General features: G+C 39.7%; 1 long non-coding RNA gene across 1 annotated transcript; it reads right to left on the reverse strand.

Moving 5' to 3' along the window:
• Positions 1–10,039: 10,039 nt before the first annotated feature.
• LOC127338738 (uncharacterized) lies at positions 10,040–11,809 on the reverse strand. Its single transcript, XR_007874482.2, has 3 exons — positions 11,402–11,809; positions 10,924–11,055; positions 10,040–10,548 (listed from the first exon to the last, which is right to left on the reverse strand). It is a non-coding gene; the product is annotated as an uncharacterized lncRNA (long non-coding RNA).
• Between the last annotated feature and the right edge of the window lie 3,204 nt (positions 11,810–15,013).

The following is a 15,013-nucleotide window of genomic DNA, read 5'->3' on the forward strand; positions in this document are numbered from 1 at the left end:
CCGGCTTGCTGTAACAAAGAGTTAACCGTATTGTGTGGAAGATGATTGTTTGCAGAAAACAGTAGAACAAGTATTGCAGTAGATTGTATTTCAGTAAAGAGAATTGGACCGGGGTCCACAGTTCACTAGAGGTGTCTCTCCCATAAGACAAACAGCATGTTGGGTGAACAAATTACAGTTGGGCAATTGATAAATAAAGAGAGCATGACCATGCACATACATATCATGATGAGTATAGTGAGATTTAATTGGGCATTACGACAAAGTACATAGACCGTCATCCAACTGCATCTATGCCTAAAAAGTCCACCTTCAGGTTATCATCCGAACCCCCTCCAGTATTAAGTTGCTAACAACAGACAATTGCATTAAGTATGGTGCGTAATGTAACTAGTGACTACATCCTTGAACATAGCACTAATGTTTTATCCCTAGTGGCAACAGCACAACACAACCTTAGAACTTTCACATCCTTGTCCCGGTGTCAATGCGAGGCATGAACCCACTATCGAGCATAAGTACTCCCTCTTGGAGTTACAAGCATCTACTTGGCCAGAGCATCTACTAGTAACGGAGAGCATGCAAGATCATAAACAACACATAGCATAACTTTGATAATCAACATAACAAGTATTCTCTATTCATCGGATCCCAACAAACGCAACATATAGAATTACAGATAGATGATCTTGATCATGTTAGGCAGCTCACAAGATCCGACAATGATAGCACAATGGGGAGAAGACAACCATCTAGCTACTGCTATGGACCCATAGTCCAGGGGTAGACTACTCACACATCACACCGGAGGCGACCATGGCGGCGTAGAGTCCCCGGGAGATGATTCCCCTCTCCGGCAGGGTGCCGGAGGCGATCTCCTGGATCCCCCGAGATGGGATCGGCGGCGGCGGCGTCTCTGGAAGGTTTTCCGTATCGTGGCTCTCGGTACTGGGGGTTTCGTCACGGAGACTTTTTATAGGCGGAAGGGCAGGTCAAGAGGCGGCACGGGGGCCCCACACTACAGGCCGGCGCGGCCAAGGGGGGGGGCCGCGCCGCCCTATGGTGTGGCCCCTCCGTGGCCCCTCTTCGTCTCTCCTTCGGACTTACGGAAGCTTCGTGAGAAAATAGGCCCTGGGATTTGATTTCGTCCAATTCAGATAATATTACCTTAATAGGATATATTAAAACAAAAACAGCAGAAAACAAACAATCGGCACTTCGGCATCTTGTTAATAGGTTAGTTCCAGAAAATGCATGAATATGACATAAAGTGTGCATAAAACATGTAGATAACATCAATAATGTGGCATGGAACATAAGAAATTATCGATACGTCGGAGACGTATCAGCATCCCCAAGCTTAGTTCTGCTCGTCCCGAGCAGGTAAAACGATAACACAGATAATTTGTGGAGTGACATGCCATCATAATCTTGATCATACTATTTGTAAAGCATATGTAGTGAATGCAGCGATCGAAACAATGTATATGACATGAGTAAACAAGTGAATCATATAGCAAAGACTTTTCATGAATAGCACTTCAAGACAAGCATCAATAAGTCTTGCATAAGAGTTAACTCATAAAGCAATAATTCAAAGTAGAGATATTGAAGCAACACAAAAGAAGATTAAGTTTCAGCGGTTGCTTTCAACTTGTAACATGTATATCTCATGGATATTGTCAACATAGAGTAATATAATAAGTGCAATAAGCAAGTATGTAGGAATCAATGCACAGTTCACACAAGTGTTTGCTTCTTGAGGTGGAGAGAGATAGGTGAACTGACTCAATATTGAAAGTAAAAGAATGGTCCTCCATAGAGGAAAAGCATCGATTGCTATATTTGTGCTAGAGCTTTGATTTTGAAAACATGAAACAATTTTGTCAACGGTAGTAATAAAGCATATGCATCATGTAAATTATATCTTATAAGTTGCAAGCCTCATGCATAGTGTACTAATAGTGCCCGCACCTTGTCCTAATTAGCTTGGACTACCGGGTCATCACAATGCATTGTTTTTACCAAGTGTCACAAAGGGGTACCTCTATGCCGCCTGTACAAAGGTCTAAGGAGAAAGCTCGCATTGGATTTCTCGCTATTGATTATTCTTCAACTTAGACATCCATACCGGGACAACATAGACAACAGATAATGGACTCCTCTTTTATGCATAAGCATATACCAACAATTAATAATTTTCTCATTTGAGATTTGAGGATTGTTGTCCAAAACTGAAACTTCCACCATGGAGCATGGCTTTAGTTAGCGGCCCAATGTTCTTCTCTAACATATGCATGCTTAACCACATGCATAGCAACTCACATGAAATTCAACAATGAAAAGTTGATGGCATCCCCAGTGAACATGGTTATCGCACAACAAGCAACTTAATAAGAGATAAAGTGCATAATTACATATTCAATACCACAATAGTTTTTAAGCTATTTGTCCCATGAGCTATATATTGCAAAGGTGAATGATGGAATTTTAAAGGTAGCACTCAAGCAATTTACTTTGGAATGGCGGAAAAATACCATGTAGTATAGGTAGGTATGGTGGACACAAATGGCATAGTGGTTGGCTCAAGTATTTTGGATGCATGAGAAGTATTCCCTCTCGATACAAGGTTTAGGCTAGCAAGGCTTATTTGAAACAAACACAAGGATGAACCGGTGCAGCAAAACTCACATAAAAGACATATTGAAAACATTATAAGACTCTACACCGTCTTCCTTGTTGTTCAAACTCAATACTAGAAATTATCTAGACCTTAGAGAAACCAAATATGCAAACCAAATTTTAGCATGCTCTATGTATTTCTTCATTAATGGGTGCAAAGCATATGATGCAAGAGCTTAATCATGAGCACAACAATTGCCAAGTATCACATTACCCAAGACATTTATAGCAATTACTACATGTATCATTTTCCAATTCCAACCATATAACAATTTAACGAAGGAGAAACTTCGCCATGAATACTATGAGTAGAAACCAAGGACATACTTGTCCATATGCTACAGCGGAGCGTGTCTCTCTCCCATAAAGTGAATGCTAGGATCCATTTTATTCAAACAAAACAAAAAACAAAAACAAACCGACGCTCCAAGAAAAAGCACATAAGATGTGATGGAATAAAAATATAGTTTCAGGGGAGGAACCTGATAATGTTGTCGATGAAGAAGGGGATGCCTTGGGCATCCCCAAGCTTAGACGCTTGAGTCTTCTTGATATATGCAGGGGTGAACCACCGGGTGCATCCCCAAGCTTAGAGCTTTCACTCTCCTTGATCATGTTGCATCATACTCCTCTCTTGATCCTTGAAAACTTCCTCCACACCAAACTCGAAACAACTCATTAGAGGGTTAGTGCACAATATAAATTGACATATTCAGAGGTGACACAATCATTCTTAACACTTCTGGACATTGCATAATGCTACTGGACATTAATGGATCAAAGAAATTCATCCAACATAGCGAAAGAGGCAATGCGAAATAAAAGGCAGAATCTGTCAAAACAGAACAGTTCGTATTGACGAATTTTAAAATGGCACCAGACTTGCTCAAATGAAAATGCTCAAATTGAATGAAAGTTGCGTACATATCTGAGGATCATACACGTAAATTGGCTTAATTTTCTGAGCTACCTACAGGGAGGTGGACCCAGATTCGTGACAGCAAAGAAATCTGGAACTGTGCAGTAATCCAAATCTAGTACTTACTTTTCTATCAACGGCTTAACTTGGCACAACAAAACACAAAACTAAGATAAGGAGAGGTTGCTACAGTAGTAAACAACTTCCAAGACACAAAATAAAAACAAAGTACTGTAGGTAAAAACATGGGTTGTCTCCCATAAGCGCTTTTCTTTAACGCCTTTCAGCTAGGCGCAGAAAGTGTGTATCAAGTATTATCAAGAGACGAAGTGTCAACATCATAATTTGTTCTCATAATAGAGTCAAAAGGTACCTTCATTCTCTTTCTAGGGAAGTGTTCCATACCTTTCTTGAGAGGAAATTGATATTTTATATTACCTTCCTTCATATCAATAACAGCACCAACAGTTCGTAGAAAGGGTCTTCCCAATATAATGGGACAAGATGCATTGCATTCAATATCCAAGACAACAAAATCAACGGGAACAAGGTTATTGTTAACGGTAATGCGAACATTATCAACTTTCCCCAAAGGTTTCTTTGTAGAATGATCAGCAAGATTAACATCCAAATAACAATTTTTCAGCGGTGGCAAGTCAAGCATATTATAAATTTTCTTAGGCATAACAGAAATACTTGCACCAAGATCACATAAAGCATTACAATCAAAATCTTTAACCTTCATCTTAATGATGGGCTCCCAACCATCCTCTAGCTTTTTAGGAATAGAGGCTTCGCGCTCTAGTTTCTCTTCTCTAGCTTTTATAAGAGCATTTGTAATATGATGTGTAAAAGCCAAATTTATAGCACTAGCATTAGGACTTTTAGCAAGTTTTTGCAAGAACTTTATAACTTCAGAGATGTGGCAATCATCAAAATTCGAACCATTATAATCTAAAGCAATGGGATCATCATCCCCAATGTTGGAAAAAATTTCAGCAGCTTTATCACAGGCAGTTTCAGCAGTTTTAGCAGTTTCAGGCAGTTTTTCGCGCTTTGCATTAGAAGTGGAAACATTGCTAACACCAATTCTTTTATTAGTATGAGTAGGAGGTGCAGCAACATGTGTAGCATTAGCATTACTAGTGGTGGTAATAGTCCAAACTTTAGCTATATTCTTTTCTTTAGCTAGTTTTTCATTTTCTTCTCTATCCCACCTAGCACGCAGTTCAGCCATTAATCTTATATTCTCATTAATTCTAACTTGAATGGCATTTGCTGTAGTAGTAATTTTATTATGATGATTCTCATTAGGCAAAACTTTTGATTTCAAAAGATCAACATCAGCAGCAAGACTATCGACTTTAGAAGCAAGTATATCAATTTTCCCAAGCTTTTCTTCAACAGATTTGTTAAAAGCAGTTTGTGTACTAATAAATTCTTTAAGCATGGCTTCAAGTCCAGGGGGTGAATTCCTATTATTGTTGTAAGAATTACCATAAGAATTACCATAGCCGTTGCCATTATTATAAGGATATGGCCTATAGTTGTTACTAGAATTGTTCTGGTAAGCATTGTTGTTGAAATTATTATTTTTAATGAAGTTTACATCAACATGTTCTTCTTGTGCAACCAATGAAGCTAACGGAACATTATTAGGATCAATATTAGTCCTATCATTCACAAGCATAGACATAATAGCATCAATCTTATCACTCAAGGAAGAGGTTTCTTCGACAGAATTTACCTTCTTACCTTGTGGAGCCCTTTCCGTGTGCCATTCAGAGTAGTTGATCATCATATTATCAAGAAGCTTTGTTGCTTCACCAAGAGTGATGGACATAAAGGTACCTCCAGCAGCTGAATCCAATAAATTCCGTGAAGAAAAATTTAGTCCTGCATAGAAGGTTTGGATGATCATCCAAGTAGTCAGTCCATGGGTTGGGCAATTTTTAACCAGAGATTTCATTCTTTCCCAAGCTTGAGCAACATGTTCAGTATCTAATTGTTTAAAATTCATTATGCTACTCCTCAAAGATATAATTTTAGCAGGGGGATAATATCTACCAATAAAAGCATCCTTGCATTTAGTCCATGAATCAATACTATTCTTAGGCAGAGATAGCAACCAATCTTTAGCTCTTCCTCTTAATGAGAAAGGGAACAATTTTAGTTTAATAATATCACCATCTACATCTTTATATTTTTGCATTTCACATAGTTCAACAAAATTATTAAGATGGGCAGCAGCATCATCAGAACTAACACCAGAAAATTGCTCTCGCATAACAAGATTTAGTAAAGCAGGTTTAATTTCAAAGAATTCTGCTGTAGTAGCAGGTGGAGCAATAGGTGTGCATAAGAAATCATTATTATTTGTGGTTGTGAAGTCACACAACTTAGTATTTTCAGCGTTGGCCATTTTAGCAACAGTAAATAAAGCAAACTAGATAAAGTAAATGCAAGTAAACTAATTTTTTGTGTTTTTGATATAGCAAACAAGATAGCAAATAAAGTAAAACTAGCAACTAATTTTTTTGTATTTTGATTTAGTGCAGCAAACAAAGTAGTAAATAAAACTAAGCAAGACAAAAACAAAGTAAAGAGATTGAGAAGTGGAGACTCCCTTGCAGCGTGTCTTGATCTCCCGGCAACGGCGCAGAAATTTAGCTTGATGGCGTGTATTTCACACGTTCGTTGGGCAACCCCAAGAGGAAGGTATGATGCGCACAGCAGCAAGTTTTCCCTCAGAAAGAAACCAAGGTTTATCGAACCAGGAGGAGCCAAGAAGCACGTTGAAGGTTGATGGCGGCGAGATGTAGTGCGGCGCAACACCAGGGATTCCGGCGCCAACGTGGAACCTGCACAACACAACCAAAGTACTTTGCCCCAACGAAACAGTGAGGTTGTCAATCTCACCGGCTTGCTGTAACAAAGGATTAACCGTATTGTGTGGAAGATGATTGTTTGCAGAAAACATTAGAACAAGTATTGCAGTAGATTGTATTTCAGTAAAGAGAATTGGACCGGGGTCCACAGTTCACTAGAGGTGTCTCTCCCATAAGACGAACAGCATGTTGGGTGAACAAATTACAGTTGGGCAATTGACAAATAAAGAGAGCATGACCATGCACATACATATCATGATGAGTATAGTGAGATTTAATTGGGCATTACGACAAAGTACATAGACCGCCATCCAACTGCATCTATGCCTAAAAAGTCCACCTTCAGGTTATCATCCGAACCCTCCGGTATTAAGTTGCAAAACAACAGACAATTGCATTACTTATGGTGCGTAATGTAATCAATAACAACCTCCTTAGACATAGCATCAAAGTTTTATCCCTAGTGGCAACAGCACAACACAACCTTAGAACTTTCACATCCTTGTCCCGGTGTCAATGCGAGGCATGAACCCACTATCGAGCATAAGTACTCCCTCTTGGAGTTACAAGCATCTACTTGGCCAGAGCATCTACTAGTAACGGAGAGCATGCAAGATCATAAACAACACATAGCATAACTTTGATAATCAACATAACAAGTATTCTCTATTCATCGGATCCCAACAAACGCAACATATAGAATTACAGATAGATGATCTTGATCATGTTAGGCAGCTCACAAGATCCGACAATGATAGCACAATGGGGAGAAGACAACCATCTAGCTACTGCTATGGACCCATAGTCCAGGGGTAGACTACTCACACATCACACCGGAGGCGACCATGGCGGCGTAGAGTCCTCCGGGAGATGATTCCCCTCTCCGGCAGGGTGCCGGAGGCGATCTCCTGGATCCCCCGAGATGGGATCGGCGGCGGCGGCGTCTCTGGAAGGTTTTCCGTATCGTGGCTCTCGATGCTTGGGGGTTTCGTCACGGAGACTTTTTATAGGCGGAAGGGCAGGTCAAGAGGCGGCACGGGGGCCCCACACTACAGGCCGGCGCGGCCAAGGGGGGGGCCGCGCCGCCCTATGGTGTGGCCCCTCCGTGGCCCCTCTTCGTCTCTCCTTCGGACTTCTGGAAGCTTCGTGAGAAAATAGGCCCCTGGGCTTTGATTTCGTCCAATTCCGAGAATATTTCCTTACTAGGATTTCTGAAACCAAAAACAGCAGAAAACAGCAACTGGCACTTCGGCATCTTGTTAATAGGTTAGTTCCAGAAAATGCACGAATATGACATAAAGTGTGCATAAAACATGTAGATAACATCAATAATGTGGCATGGAACATAAGAAATTATCGATACGTCGGAGATGTATCACTCACCGAAGAGGAGGCCAAGCGGGCCGAGGATGCTGCGGTGGCCGAGGCGATCGCAAGGTCACTGTCCGACCTCGTCCCCGCCGACAACGCCCTCCCAATGGATGCCGCGCTCGCATGGTCCAGGCGTGACTGGGAGAGGCAGGAGGTGGAGCAGCAGAGGCGGCTGCTCGACCTAGCGGCCACACGGCGACGCGCCACCCGAGCCACACCGACCGCACCTGTCTCCTCGTGCCGCTCATCAGGTTCGAGGAGAGCAGCGACGACGAGCTCTATCGGCCGACGCCGCCACACAGCGACCCTGGCCAGTGTTCAAGCCGTTGGTACGAGGCGCCGCCACCCGAGGACGCCGGCAACTCCAGCGACGATGACTACATGGCGTTCTACCGCCATTTCGGCATGTAGATCGCCGTGTTCTAGCTTTTTAAGTTTATGTTTCCCTGTGGTCGAAGTCAAATATATTACGAATTCGGTCTATATATGTACGGACTCGCCTATATATTGTAAATATCTCTAAATATCTCCTATGTTTCGTCTGCTTTTGTCTGAATTCACCTACATTTGTCAAAAACATTTATCCATTCTGGATCCACCGCTGGGAAATGGGCCTTCCTATACTAAATTTTACATCCGTCTGGCGCTAAATAGCACCGGATGGATGTATTTTTTGGCCTCAGGAGGCCCATTTTCCCGGCGGCGAGCCCGGGATGGATGAAAGTTTTTGACAAAATACTGTGAATTCAGAGAAAACTAGGAGAAACTCATTCAAACATAAGCGAAATTTAATGATATTTAAGATATATAGGCGAGTTCGTACATATATAGACCGAATTCGTATATATATATATATATAGGTCTGCTATTCTCGAACCGGTTCGAGAATAACTATTCTCGAACCCTTTCTGAACTTCCGGGTGTTTTCTTAGTGAACTTCTCGACGGAATACCCGAATTGCATGTTCGTGCGGACAGTATTTTCATGATGATTTTCAAACCGCTTATCGGATTGATGCGTATAATATACGGTTGGATTCACACGGAAATTTCGCAACTTTTTCATGTTCATTGTTTTCCCAAATTCTATATTGATTAAAACTAATTTGAAATATACAAAACGACGTTTTCGCGGATTTCTCTATTTATGTACAGTTCTGAGGTTCCAGTTTTCAAACCGTTTATCGGAATGATGCGTATGATACGCCGTTGGAAAGGTGCTGACTAGGCGCACCTTTTTCATGAAGAACACTTTTCTAAATTCTTTATAGTTTAAGAGCAGATTTGAAAATACGTGATTACGTTTTTCGATCTTCTCGGTTTTTCGAACTGTTTTTTGGGCTTATTTCCGAACCACTTATCGGAATGTTCCAAATGATATTGCGTTGAAAAGATATTGATTAGGTGAATCTTTTTCATGTTGAATGTTTTTCCAAATTCTAAATGGTTTTAGTTTAATTTCAGAAATACATAAAAGTGAAGATAACACCGACACAAGAACATTTCGAAATTGGCTCATCTAGATTGATTAGGTGTGGCATTGCGATATGTTGGAGTATTAGTAGAGTTATATTAGTGCTAATTGTACGTTGAGTTGGTCGATTTGCGCAATCAGTGGTTGTACGGACGATTTCTATGCGTATGATTTCCGTCCAGAAAAACAGAGTGCATAAGGTGCTCGAATATAGAAGTGAACTTCCTTATATCTGTTAGTGAACTTCTGATCGCGGTATAAAAGTTTCAGGCATGTAATAAAATTATAGCGAACTTCTGTGGATGTGAACTTCTTCTCCTCTGAATCTGAATTTCCCGACGGACTTCAATATTGTACAGAGTGAACTTTCGCGCCGATACAAAGTGAAGTTTGACAAAAGAAAAATTTCGGTATGGTCATGGTGAACTTCCCCCCGTGTTCAAAGTTAATATTAACAAAAAATAAATTGAGCTTGTTATCTAAATTTTCTAGAAGTGAACTTGTGATGTTCACTAAGTGAGCTTCTGTTTTTTCTTGACTACAGTGAACTTTGCCAATAAAATTTGTGAAACCAGTGCTCGACAAATTGAACTTGCCAATAAAATAAAAGTGAACTGCAGTTTATCGAGTATATCAGTATATCATCAGTGGTATTTTTACACACAATTTTTTGTGAACTTTTCAAGTGCATATGAATTGAACTCCATTACATAAGAAAACGAACTCCCTAAATTGAGTAAACTTTATAGACAGAAGTTAACAGTCATTTTCTCAAAAGAAAAAGAAGGTGAACCGTGGTGACCTGCTGATATACATACAACTGAAATGTCGAGGTACACAAAAGTGGACTATCCAGATCGCATAGCTAAGCGCATCCATCCTCATTGCTGCACATACATGTATCTATGCGCACAGGAGCGTTTTCAACAAACATATGACATTCATGAGAACATCATAAACCCGCAGTATTCAACTAGCCAAAACCCAAGAATAACTGGGTTAAGCTTCTGAGTGAGAGATTTTGGGCAGCAGCGGGATTGGGAGGTCGCCAACTCCTCGGATGCTGACCACGGCATCACGACTTCTCCAACTACATTGCAAAGTTTCTTTGAAGAAAGTTGTCCAGAATCTTCATTCACCTCAATAAGCTCACAAACTCATGCAAATTCTAAATAATCTTAACAATGAGAGTAAGTACCTTTTGAAGATGCACACCTGTACAATTTAAATAGTCAAATGAATTGCTGATCATGAAATTTGGTCATAATAGTTCAACTAACATTTGATTGCCTTCAGGTTCTAGCACACAAACTCAGTAGCAACTTCAGGTTCTATGCATAACTTAATTAACTCAAAACAGAACCAGAAATATGGAGTTGTAGCTTGACAAAAGTCCCCCAAACAAAAACGATTATCTCAACATCGACAACAGCCACCAGCACCGGCTCTAAACTAGGCCGAACTTCTTTTTAATGTTAGTGTGAACTGCCGTTGCATGCAGAGGTATTCTTGATGCTCATCTTATGGAAGCAACTAATTTAGAGCAGCCTACATGCAAGGTGTGTACGGCGCGTTTATGCAAGTTCATACCTGCAGAATGTCGGATTGCATGGGAGACATGCAGAGCAGATCGAGGAGCTCAGGAAGATCTGCATTAGCTCGCGGGGAAATCCACATCAGCCCTCGGGGGAGGTCCACATCAGTCCTCCGTCTCCCGAACATCTGTCAGCACAAGGCAGAGACTCAGAAGTAGAAGTTTACATGAACTAAAAAAAATAGCCCACAAAAGTGCTCCCCATGCGCAAATGGAATTTAGAACAGATGGGGAGGTCAGCGGCAGGTACAGATTTAAGTGATACCAACATCCATGGATTCCTTTCTAATAAAAAGTGACATTTTTTCATGGGCAATGTGAATTTCTATTTTTTGCTATCAGCCACGCATCAAATATTTGTACTGGTGAGGCTAATTAGAAGCCACTATAGAGTCAAAATATCACTGAACATTATTACTCAATCCGAATTTCAGTAGGAGAAACAGGAAACAATGCCAGCATTGTGTATCATACCAGAGAGCTCAATATTCACAGAGAGCTCGTTCTTGCTCATGTGAACTAACATCTGCTATTGTTGTATCTTGCATTTATGCCTGCATATAAAGTAACTATTGTTATAAAAAAATATTAAGGATAAGGAAAAACACAAGCAAACCAGTAGCACATGTGCATCCTACTCCGAAACATCTAGTGAACTCACGCAAATGTAAAAGAAGCAGTATCTTCCAGTAATATGAACGAACTTCATTATTTATACAAGGCGAACTTCCACTGTACAAACAGCAATATTTTTGTTTTTCTGTTTATATAAAATGGATACTTTTATAGTAAACAAAACACCGAGCTTCGGCATGCTGATCAACTACATTTCACGATTAAAAAAATATGCTTTTTCGAAGAGGCGGTGTTTGCTTTTAAGGTTGAGGTAACAACATTAAGTGTGCACTTCTTAAATGCAAATAATGAACTTATAAATATCAAAGAATGAACTTTTGAAATTTCTTTTAATGCTAACGTCCAAAATTTGGAAAATTCACCGACAAAAAAAACTTATCAAGAGAAAAGTGAACTTCCCCATGCATTTGGAGTGAGCTCACCGACCAAAACGAACAAAACTCCACCTGACGAACTTATACAACAGCAGCTACTCCACGTACCACTAGACATGCCTCATGCTGCTACACCATCTTACTACTTGTTTTCACTGGACATGGATAAGTATTGAGAGGAGGAGGCAGAGGAGGAGCAGCTGTGGTGTAGCAGCAGTACCTGTGTCCACGCAACAACACCGGTGGCCCCTCTCCGACCTCCCATCCACCACCACCTGATGCAACTCGAAATCTGCCTCGTGCAGCTCACCGTGCAGCAGTTCAGAGGCAACGCACGAAGCCAGACTCTGTGCCCTGCAATGTTGAATTTTACACGAGCTTAATGTTTGTTTTACATATTTGAAAAGAACTGAAACCGAACTTCATACATGAAAAAATGTGAACTTCTGAATTCGTAGTAAGTTATAAATTGCAGGAGAGAACCAGGATCTATGAATATTTTATGAAATGATTCAACAATGATTTACCTAGCAAGCATTTACAATGTTTCTAAGGAATTTCAGCAGAATTTGAGATTGGGACACCACATGAATTTGTAGTGGCAACACACTTGAGTCCCCATGAAAAAAGAAACAAGGTGATACATCTCACAATAACCTTTTAAAATTCATAACAGGAGACAAAATAAAACGAACTGAATTTCCGTGATAAAATAAGTGAACTTCATGACAAGGAAATGCAAACTTTATGAGAGAGAACTTCGCAACTGCAGTCTATGATTTTTAACTAGACCCGATGCATATGATGAATTTCCAACTTTGCTACTGTGAACTTCTCTAAATTTGGAAGGTGGTAGTATTATTACTATAGGTACTAGTACTTCAGGGAGAAATTCAAGATGTTTTACTAAAGTTCTTGACCAATTCCATGTAAATAAAAACTGCAGGGCACAGTAGTGCTAACTTCGTAGTTCAGCTTAGTCATATACTTATTTAAGATGCAGAATATATGTCAATATGTCTAAATGGAAAAGGCTAACAATAATAGTATGTGCCAACAAAAAATCAATTGGCATTAAAAACTATCACAAAGAACATAGAAACATGCTTTTTCATCTTGTTTGGAGTGGCCAGAAGGGCCCAACACAAATTATTTTCAGCATTTGACTTGGCACGGTTAGAAGGATTGGACCTCATATGGACAGGAGCAACTGCATATGGTCGACAACGAAAGAAGCACTGGCAAACTGAGCGAGGCACGATGGACTCCCTATTAATTCACAAGATATTTGAGTTTCAGCACATGATAAAAAACAAGCGAACTTCCACTCATCGACAATCTGAACTTTTACCAATTAAAATAATGAACCTTGGAACAACACAGTTTTTTATTTAATTGCAATTGCCATGTACTTCAATATTTGTGTGTTGTGAACAAAGATAACTCCCGTGCAGAAAAAAACGAACTTTACCCGTTGATATAAAATGAACTTCTCTACAATTCTTTAAAATAAAGTTTGAGAGAGAGCAAAGCTGGAACATAGCAGCTTCTTTTTACGCAATAAGGAAGGGACACCCTCTATCAGCAGTAGCAGTTCACAACAACTACAAGAAATAGCCTCGCAGGCCAATATCTAAAATATAATAACTTCCTGCCATCATTCAATTTGCTTTCGACCAAAAAAAGGGGAGCTTCCTGGTAACATAAATATGAACTTTCGCATTGAAAATTTGCACTTCCAAGCAATTAAAATGTGAACTTTCTGAGAAAATGGACAAGGCTAACTCCCAGTCAAAAAGGAGGTGAACTTCAAGCATGATTATAAAAAAATCATCAACATATTCCTGTACTTTTTTACCTCCACACATGAAAGTTCATAGCATATGTAACAAAAAAATTTAAGACGGTAGCCGTAATACACACATAGCAGTTCACTATTTTGGGTGAGGATGAACTGAAACTTTTGCCCATATAAAACGTAAACTCCCCTTTTCAAACGAACTGAACTTGGTCAAACAGTGAAAGTGAACTTCGCAGCAGCGCACTTCTGTATTTTCCTGATTTGAAATGGTTCATGTGTTGTTTTCTTTTGAACTGCAACAATCGGGTAGAGGAAAAAATCTCTAACGAAATATAAATAGAAATTGCCACTGGGAATAATGTAAGCTACTCTATTTTCCTACCAGCCCAAAAAATAAACCTCCATTTCTCTCTATTTAATACATCGGAGCAAAGCAGTGTTAGAGCTTATAAGTTAATAAACTGAAGTATTATAAACGAACTGCAGAGGAATCATTTTTTAAATTGCATTGCATCGTTCAGACTTTCGACTAAACAACAAAATATTTAAAAGGAAGTGCAAGAGAGAGCAAAGCTAGATTATAGCAGCTTCTTTTACGCAGAAAAAAGAGGGCACCGTCTGTCAGCAGTAGCAGTTCACAACAGCTAAAAGAAATAGCTCACAGTACAGTATCTAAAAACAATATCTTCTTGCCATCATTCAATTTGTTTTCTAAACTGAAATGAACAACTAAGACACATGTGAACTCCCTATTTAGCATAATCGAAGTACTCACAATTAACAAAGTGAACTGCTCGGTGCTGCGAAAAACACAAGCAAGCAGGCCACACAATTAGTGTTCACAATTGACTTTCTACATACAGATGAATCGAAATGCCCACAAAATAGAAGCGAACTTCTCACTATGCTGATTTATTTACTAATCTATAGTTGATTTTTAAGTGGAGGAGCAACAATCACTATCCCATGCCTCGGCCAAATGATTCAAGATACAAAGGTAGCTTCTAAAGTAAATTCATCAAGAAATTTGATGCACCAGATTTCTTCATATCCGTGCTCATCCTAGTTAATCTGGGAATGCAAAGCATAAGGATGACCACATAATGGTCACTTGTACACATATTTCATTCATCAATTTCCCAGCAAACTAGAATAGCGCCTCATAATCAATCAGTTTTAAACCCATTTTATCTCTCATAATGTTTCTGTAATTAGTTTTTAGCGAACCAATTCAATAAGCGCTAGCTATCAACGAAAAAGAAAAGAACATGGATT

The sequence above is a fragment of the Lolium perenne genome, chromosome 3 (assembly GCF_019359855.2).
Source record: "Lolium perenne isolate Kyuss_39 chromosome 3, Kyuss_2.0, whole genome shotgun sequence".
NCBI classification, from domain to species: domain Eukaryota; kingdom Viridiplantae; phylum Streptophyta; class Magnoliopsida; order Poales; family Poaceae; genus Lolium; species Lolium perenne.